This window comes from Abramis brama, assembly GCF_963993115.1.
Source record: "Abramis brama genome assembly, chromosome: 3".
NCBI classification, from domain to species: domain Eukaryota; kingdom Metazoa; phylum Chordata; class Actinopteri; order Cypriniformes; family Leuciscidae; genus Abramis; species Abramis brama.
The window spans coordinates 1,358,417-1,367,516 of NC_139965.1; the positions used below are offsets into that span (position 1 = coordinate 1,358,417).

The 9,100-nt window shown below is 33.4% G+C and overlaps 1 long non-coding RNA gene across 1 annotated transcript; it reads left to right on the top strand.

Annotated features, from left to right (window-relative positions):
- Nucleotides 1-4,187: 4,187 nt before the first annotated feature.
- LOC311079269 lies at nt 4,188-6,790 on the top strand. Its single transcript, XR_014605376.1, has 3 exons — nt 4,188-4,786; nt 5,225-5,335; nt 5,884-6,790. It is a non-coding gene; the product is annotated as an uncharacterized lncRNA (long non-coding RNA).
- The last annotated feature ends 2,310 nt before the right edge of the window (nt 6,791-9,100 follow it).

Sequence of the window (9,100 nt, forward strand, 5' to 3'; positions counted from 1 at the left end):
TACATGATTTGATATATTTTTATTATATTGATTGGTTTGTTAAATACACACACTATATCTGTTTGATTATTGTATTATGTTTAATACAGTATCTCTTCAGTTTAAACCATAAACACAGGGTGTTCACTCAAGTGGACATCTGAAAATCTCTTTGAAAAATGTGTAAAAAATACAAATAAATTAAAATCTTGTTTTTCATGCCCTAAGAGCAATAAAAACACATAGTTATCACAATTCATGCATGAAAGGGTTAATACATTTATTTTCACTAACAATATATTCATAATTATATGATGTATCATCATCATGTCCATGCTAAACACACATGTGTTAATGTATTAATGCACGCTGTTGAGAGCGTCGTCTTGGTCGTCTTTATCATCGATAATGATCTACAATATCGCACACTGCAGGCTTTTCCCTTGATACACTTTTTTTACAGTCGATCCATGAGGAAAAAATCCTTGAGATCTATGTGGATTTTCCATTAGCTATTCACTCGCCTCGTAAAAACAGAAAACACACACACACACACACAAACACACTTATGAGACTTCATATATCCCAGCAAACACAGAACGTTCCCCTAACGTTCCCGTTTGGTTCCCATTTGGTTATTTTTTTGGGAACCAAACAAGAACGTTCTGGGAACGTTCCCTGTAGGTTATTTTTAGGATCTATGTTTATAACATTAAGGGAACGTTCCCAGAACGTTCCCTGCAGGTTATTTTTAGGTTTAATTTTTATAACCTAAAGAGAACCTTCCCAGAACGTTCCCTGTAGGTTATTTTTAGGTTTATTTTTTATAACCTAAAGAGAACCTTCCCAGAACGTTTCCTTGCAGGTTTTAGGTTTTATTTTTATAACCTAAAGAGAACGTTCTGAGAACGTTCTCTGCAGGTTATTATTTTAATATCACTTACTATTAACAGGCAGATTACCAACTGACAACGTCGTCAGTACGGTCCCCTAAGGTTATAAGATAACCAACAACGTTCAGATCTATTCGCAATAACTTTTTATTAATGATATTTTAAATTATGTTATATATTTTAATTCTATATGTTTATTTAAATGCTGCGTGACTTTGAAGTGTTTTAATGCGCATGCGCGTGATCAAACACTGGAGCACGTGCGCTGCGCGAGAGCAGATGGAAACTCATCGACAACTGACAAACAACAAAACTCCCGTCTCTCGCTGTTGGTTTCACTGCTTTCAGAGGGTTGTTCCATAAAAGACGCTTAGAAAAGCGGGGATTAAACTCCAAAACCGGACTTGAATGAGCCTAACAAATAAGTTGGGGCTAAAGTGGTTCCATAAAAGGTAATTGAAGTTCACGCAATCTCACTAATTTGATCCAGGTTTATCAAGTCTAGATAATTGCGTGTGCACGCGTTTTTGAAGCAGCCCTAGAGGTCGATCGTGGATCAAATCGATCCACCATCAAACAGCCTATATTTTGTGCTGTTTTTTTCCCCCTCAGTACAAAACTTACATTTTACAGTTATATTCTCCATCTGTAAATGTTAGAAAGTCATGCAAATGTATCTATTTTGCTGCTAATATTCATATTGAACGAGCGCTGATGCGCGCATGCGCGCCAAATAGGAGCGCAATAATTAAATATACATTTTGCTTGGAAAATTAATACGCGATATTTTATAACACTAGAAATATCTTCTAATTATAATAATTTATCTTCAGGATGTTGGATAAGTTGCAGTGAACTTCTAGCGAACAGAAGTACTTCAGTGAACAGAAGTAGCCTAATTCAGGGAAGTTTATTTTAAGAAACTAAATATATAAAGATACAAAATATAGTTTTGGGTATATGACCTATGCTACTTAATAAAGATGATGTATACTTATTTAGAATGCTGAGAATTACAGCTTTTAATGCAATAATTTTTTGGAGAAAGCAAGAATCCCCAGTTTTAAATGAGTAGATTTAGTTTCTAAAGTACATTATGGAGAGGATAACATGAAATTAAGAGCAAATGTATACATTTTGAAAAGATATGTGCAACTCTAAAATCAAAGAATATTCCATAAAATAAAGGAATATATATTAGCCTACATTAACTACATTTTTATATAACCCTCCCTTTTATTTCTAGTTATTTTATTTATTTACTTATTTAATATTGAATATTTGATATTTAAATAATATTACTTGAATAACTATTAGGAATTATGTGTCATTATAAGAGTTTGATATAAATATGTGAATGTTAGATTTTTATTAATATTTATTTATTGTTTTTTGTCTTTTTCCCCTTAAATCATATGTATGTGTTGGTGGGTATTATCACAAAAGAAAAAAAGTAGAAGGAAAAATAAGGAATATTTATTGGGGGAAAATATGATGTCTTTAAAGGAACTGTCCATTTGTATAATTGTGTTAAATGTGTTTGAATTGAAAGACATAATATATATATATATATATATATATATATATATATATATATATATATATATATATATATATGCTAAAATATTTGTTATTTGGACATTAGATGTGCCTTATTTAGAATTTTAAACCAACAAGTGTATTTTTATGATAGCAATAACTGTAAAGGGACTATTGGGGTAAATCAAATGTAGGCTAATATACTGTCAATTACTAAGCTCAGATTCATCTTACCAGTTAAAATTTATATTGTGCTTTTGTAATTATTTATTTTTAATTTTGTGATTTTAACTTCTGCTTTACAAAGCTTTTTTTAGATTGTGTTCTAATGTTCTTCTAATAATCATAAACATGTACTACAGCTGCCAAACAAAACCAGAGAGAAATGTATTCATAAATCTTTAAAACAATCTAATTAAATCTTGGGCACAAAACATTCAGCCAGTAAAAAAAGAAAACCTGTAGTATATATATTGTATTTATCTATCTATATCTATAAATACAGTACATATATATATATATATATATATATATATATATATATATATATATATATATATATATATATATATATATATATATATATAATATAGAGGTCTATATTGTCTAATTTATCATTGTAGCCTTATTTAAGTTGATTTTCTGTATACTGTGTATTTATTTTTGGACTAATAGTGGTTAATAAAGTCCAATAATGGTATGAGAGAGTGTAAGTGGTAATATCATTGTGTTCTTGTCGGTCAGTGTTAGAGGATCTGTGTAACAGCTGAGGCTTAGCCTGACAGTTAGCCTGACCTGGACCAGGCTAGTTTCCCAGCATAAGTTGCCAGGGTAACTGAGTTTGAACTATTTTAAGTTTGCTTTATGAAACAGAATCCACCGACAATAAGTCTGACTAACCAAAATAAGCCTGGCTTGTATTCTAATCTTGTTTTATGGAACAACCCTCAGGTAAGTTTAGACAACAAAATCTCACAAATAATACACACAAACGCCCCTGACACATTTCTTACGTGTAATTGACACGCTTCTGTTAAATATTTATTTTAAAGAAATGGTTTTATGTCTTTGAAAAAGTCCGTTAGCATCTACGCTAGCAGCTAACCGTTTTCAAAAGACAACGTTAGGCCCAAGTTACGTTAAGTTGAGGTCTTATTTATGAAAGTTTGGGTTTTTAAACACATATTTAGTGTAGATAACAGTTTTGGATAGTTTTGCTGGTAATTTGTCAATGGGAAGTAAGCTAATTTATTTAGGCTAACCTAAAAGAATGCACTGTATTGTTAACTTAATCAGTGACGTCACTTACCAATATTGCTAAAATGTGATTTCAGAATAGTGAGAGAAAAAATAAAACTCTACAACAAGGGGTGAGTTATTGTTTAATCATGATGATAATTCCATATGCATTTATTTCACAATATATTATCTTAAGATTTGTATATATTTATCTTTTCTGCATTTCACCTCTGTTCTAGCTTGGTTCCTTGTAATAAACCTATCACATGTAATATTTTTGGCTCTGTGACAAACAGCATGTTATGTTCCTAGATCATCATGCTGATGGCCTGCTGCACTCCCTGTCCAAGAAAATCTCTATGAACCATATGACTAGTAAGCAAAACCACCTCAAACATGCAGTGCACTGCTGTTCAAAGGTTTGGGGTCTGTAAGATTTATGCTTTTGAAATAAGTCTCACATTTTAAAATCATTAACCCCCAGGTTTTTTCAGTGAGATTGTCCTTGAGAAGCCTGTAGGCTAAATAATCAGCTAAATAATAGGCGACTAATACAATATTATAATGGTCATAGTTATAATAATTCATTTAACTATTATGATAACATGATATCCTGATGATTACTATATTTTATTTTATTTCTTTAGGTCTGTTTTGAATTATGTTGGCCAATGAGACTGACAACATACTGTCCAACTCAAAGGTATTTATGTATTTTTTTTATTTTTTTTATTGATCAATACTGAAATTCTTTGTACTTTTAAATGCGGTTCAGGGGGTCGACAACTTTAGGCAGTTATTTTTCACAGATTTATTTATTTAATGTTTATTTGACAGGGACAAATGCATAGAACATTGCTTTATAAAAAATACAAAGTAGATGCCATGCATACAGGTTTATAGCCATGACTAATTTGCAACCCCTAGATATCTTGGGCAGCTGTGGCTCATACTCTTAGCCTTTAAAAATGTTTGAATTGATATCCCCAATGCAATATCAGGGGGTAAATATATCATTAGAGTTCTTAAAGTTATGGCTTTGCTCTTGTTACCAGATGAGATAAAATCCCTATTGTTTGGTCCTGTATTCTTCAGGACAAGACCTTGATGCCATCCACAGTCAGTAGATGAAGAAGGTGAGTTTAGCCGAATTCAGTTCTCTTTCACTTTTTTTTTTTTTAGCTTAAACAGACACGTGCACGCAAAATGAAGTCAAAATGGCGAGTTTCCTCTTGTCTTGTGTTTTAAACAGAAAGAAAACGTATGCGTGTCATTTATATTAGGTCTGCGCATTCGTCTTAAAGGGACAGCAGCCTAACGTACCCGCAGCTGTTTGTGTCGCCAATGGTGATCAAACATCAAAAGAGAGAATGACTTGTAGCTTTAGCAAAGATACATTAATTTTATAGTTATTTTATTTTTACACTGAAGACTTATTTTACATTTTGATAAATCAATTTCTGTACCTGATAAGTTAGATTTAACTGAAAAACATAATGCACTGCTTATTTCAACTGTGTTTTTCTTCTATTGTATTAATCTATGCTTGTTATCTATTGTAATTTTCTATGCAGGTTCACTCCTCTACAAAATCCCCCCAATAGGGGTTATGCAGAGCGCCCAGCGGTCGAACCGGAAAGAGGTCTAAGCATTTCCGCTTTTCACTTCCGTACACATCTGCAGCGGTAGGTGATCTCTGAGTTTACTGTTAATTTTTGCTTATTACACTAAAATTCTTACTTCTGTTTTAATTAAAATGTCACGAATACTAAAATATCAGAAAAGGGAACATCCGAACAGCAGTTTTTGTTGTGTGCCGGTCTGCTCTATGTCGGGGAAAATGAGTAGTACAAATAGGTTGTGTACTCATAAAGTGACGTCAACATCAGCAGTAGCATTCGCCGTCAGGCAAGTGTTATTTAAATAAACTCCTGATGTACTTACAAACTTTCCAATGCCTCGTTTAATGAGTACAGAACCTATTTGTACTACTGTAGTAGTTTGGTACCATTCTGGGCATTATTAGTGGGGTAATTTACCAGATACAAACCTGGAGCCGTTAGCGCATGCACTAAACCATATGGCTGATATCTCTAAATAAACTCTAAATTTTTCAATATCGTGCAGCACTAATATTGAGCATATCTTAAAGTGAACCTGGAATGATAATTTGTGATACCAGATGAGATGTATGTATGATAGATTTTGAACTGTACTATTTTTTTTATTTCAGGTTTTCTGGGATCCCAGCAGAAGGCATCAAGGCATCAGACGTTGGCCTGGACAGATGCACCTGTAAACTACACCGACCTCTGCTTTTGCATGGATGGCTGATTATTACCATGTTCTGTGAGGGTTTCATTATAGCAAAACTGAGCACCTGTGACAGTGGAATTTGTAGGTGTAAAGTCACAGAGATTAAAAAAAAAAATTGATAGCAGTTTCAAACTTTTTTTCACTTTCTTTCTCATAAACAACACAGCAGTTACAGGTTTTCAAATTCTTCATTGGAGGTGAGACTTATACATAAAAGGTAGAGCGAATTCGCAGGTCAGAGTTCACTAGACTTAAATATTATTTTCTCTGTTTTTTATTTGACTTCAGAGAGAGAGGCTTAATGGGTATCCTTACCCCTATATAAAACATTCCTTTTTTGATTTGTAGTCTGAAATAATAAATAGTGCAATATAAATAAATGCAATGTAGTGTTTTGAAATATATAAATTTTTCTATACACATTGATGCTGAAATATCTGAATGCATACACGATACCAGCAGCGCTCGTGCTCTCATATCTCCTACAGCTTGTGACACACAATCCCACCTCACTCTTTTCATTTGCTCCAGATGAATATTAATGCCATTGCAGGGCTTGATTTTTGGCATGGGATTGTGTGTCCATGTAACGCGTTGTCTTTTTATTTTCTTGTTAAATTTGCAGATGGTGTTGGGAGTTTAAATGTTTTGAGCGGAGTGAAGATTGGCACATTCATGTATATTGTATATAAATGAATACTTTTTCAACTTTATAGCCAAAGTTATAGGCTACAGTTTGCAAAAAGATAGTTTTAATTAAAATGTTTGTGCAGTTTTATTTATTGAAATATTTTCATGTTTGAAATATTAAATGTAAATTACTGTTCCTGAATACAGTTTGCTAACGCTGGTTTCAATGACTTATTTTAGGTTGATAATTAAACAATGAATCAACAAAAACATGGATTGTGTGCTGATTTATTTATTTAATACAAACTGATTGATTTACTTATTAATGATAGTTTCTGTAAATTCAATTTATTGTAATAATATATTCATAGGATACTTAAGTGTTTGAACAATAAACAATGTAGAATATGTTGTTTGTAGACCTATAATTTGTGTACAGGCATATCAGGATGTGTAGACGTTAGGAGAACGTTCTGGGAACCTTTCGGGAACGTTACGGGAACGTTCCCCTAACCTTCCGGGAACGTTACGAGAACCTTGCGGGAACCTTTCGGGAACGTTCTGGGAACCTTTAGGCAACGTTCCGGGAACGTTCCCCTAACCTATAGGGAACGTTCTATTAACGTAAAGAAAACTTTCCTGGCTAACCAATACGGAACGTTCTGGGAACCAAAAACTAACGTTCCCAGAACGTTAAATTGTTAGCTGGGATGAAGCGGTTTTAATCATATGATGATGATGAGGTTTTTATTGAGGAATCACGTTATGTTTAGAAAGTGAAAGTTAAAGAGAAAATCAGGTGCACGTTTGATAGATTCAGATTTTCGTCGATTTTTCCCGTTTATTTTGACTCTATTATTGAGTTGAACGCGTAACAGCTCATCTTCAGATCTCTGTGATTTAACAGAGTCTTCTTCTCCGGTGAGTTTCTGTTCCTCGATGAACACGACAGTCTGATTTATTATTTCTCTCACATGATTCGTGTGTTTCTGGAAAATATCCCGTAGTGTTTTATTTGAGTGTCTGTATTTTCACAGGAATGTTGACTATTATTGCCGCTGTTCTGGTGAATCTCTTCATAGAGACTTCTGGTAAGAACATGTTTAATAATAATAAACTGTATTTCATATGGCGTCTTTAAAGCAGCTTCTCAAGCCACTTTACACTATAAAACAGACATAATTTTGCACACATTGAGTGTGGTTTTAGGAACCCCGCAAGAAGTGTGTTGTAATAGTCAATGTGTTAAAAAACAAAAGTATTGATAAGCTTTTCAGTCACAGGAAAAAAAATAGGGCAAAGTAGCAATATTTCTGAAATGAAAAAGGGAATTCTTAACAGTATGGGTCAAAAGACAAACTCAAATCAAATATAAACTTCTAAAAAAAATTATTTAGTTTGGAACAGAGGCATCTACGTTTAACATTAGTTAGTTAATGAGAGACGACCAAGAGGGGTGTAATTCTAGTGTATTGTTTTGAATGGAGGTGGACAGGTTTTCCATGGCGATTTACTCTATTAATACGTTTTTCCATGATGTAATATGTATGTTGTTCCTTGATTTCCAGTTCATGAGGATAGTTTTCTTGGCGATAGTTAAAGCTACTAGGAGTAATTGACTATTTCTATTGTTTAAATTAATTATGGACATGTCACCTAATATACAGAGGGAAGGAGACACTGGGATGTGACATCCCATAAGGTTGGATAGTGAGTCAGTAACGTTTTCCCAAAATCTTTTAATTGAAGTGCAATCCCAAATGGCGTGAACATATGGTGTCTGGGGTATTTTGTGTACAATGTGAGCAGGTTTCAGAAGTGAATCCCATTTTTAAATAATTCTTGTCTAGTTAGGTGAAATCGTACTTTATATTGTATAAATTGCAGGTTGGCATTTTTCGTCATAAAGTAGATATTTTTACAGATTTGTGTCCAGAAAGTGGCATTGGGAGTAATGGTTAGGTCTGATTCCCATTTAGCAGTTGGTAGGCTTAATGTGTTATCTGATTTTAATATCATTCTGTATATTTTGGAGAGTATTTTTTTTGAAGAGGATAAATTAACTAACTCTGAAATTGAGGGCGGAAGGTCTAGGTTAATGGCCTGAGTGTCGATTCTTGATTGAATAGATGATTTGATTTGAAAGTATTCCAAAAAGCAATTACTCCCAATGCCATATTTCTGGACCAAGTGGGGAAATGGCGCTATGTTATTATTATGAAAGATGTTGAAGTTGTGTGATAGCCTTTTCTGCCCATGTGTGTAAGTTGAGTGGCTTCTTGTTAACTATGAAATCTGGTTGTTCCAGATGGGGGGGTGTTTAGATGGTGCAAGAGGAGTATTTGTGATTTGATGGAGTTTCCACCAGGCTGTCAGAGCTGTTGCTAATGTTAGCGTTTTAAAACTGGTGTTTTTTGATCGCCTGACTATAAAAAGGTAATTCTGAAATGATAATGTCCTTACAAATTGTTTGTTCAACATCTAGCCAAGTGATATCTGATGGG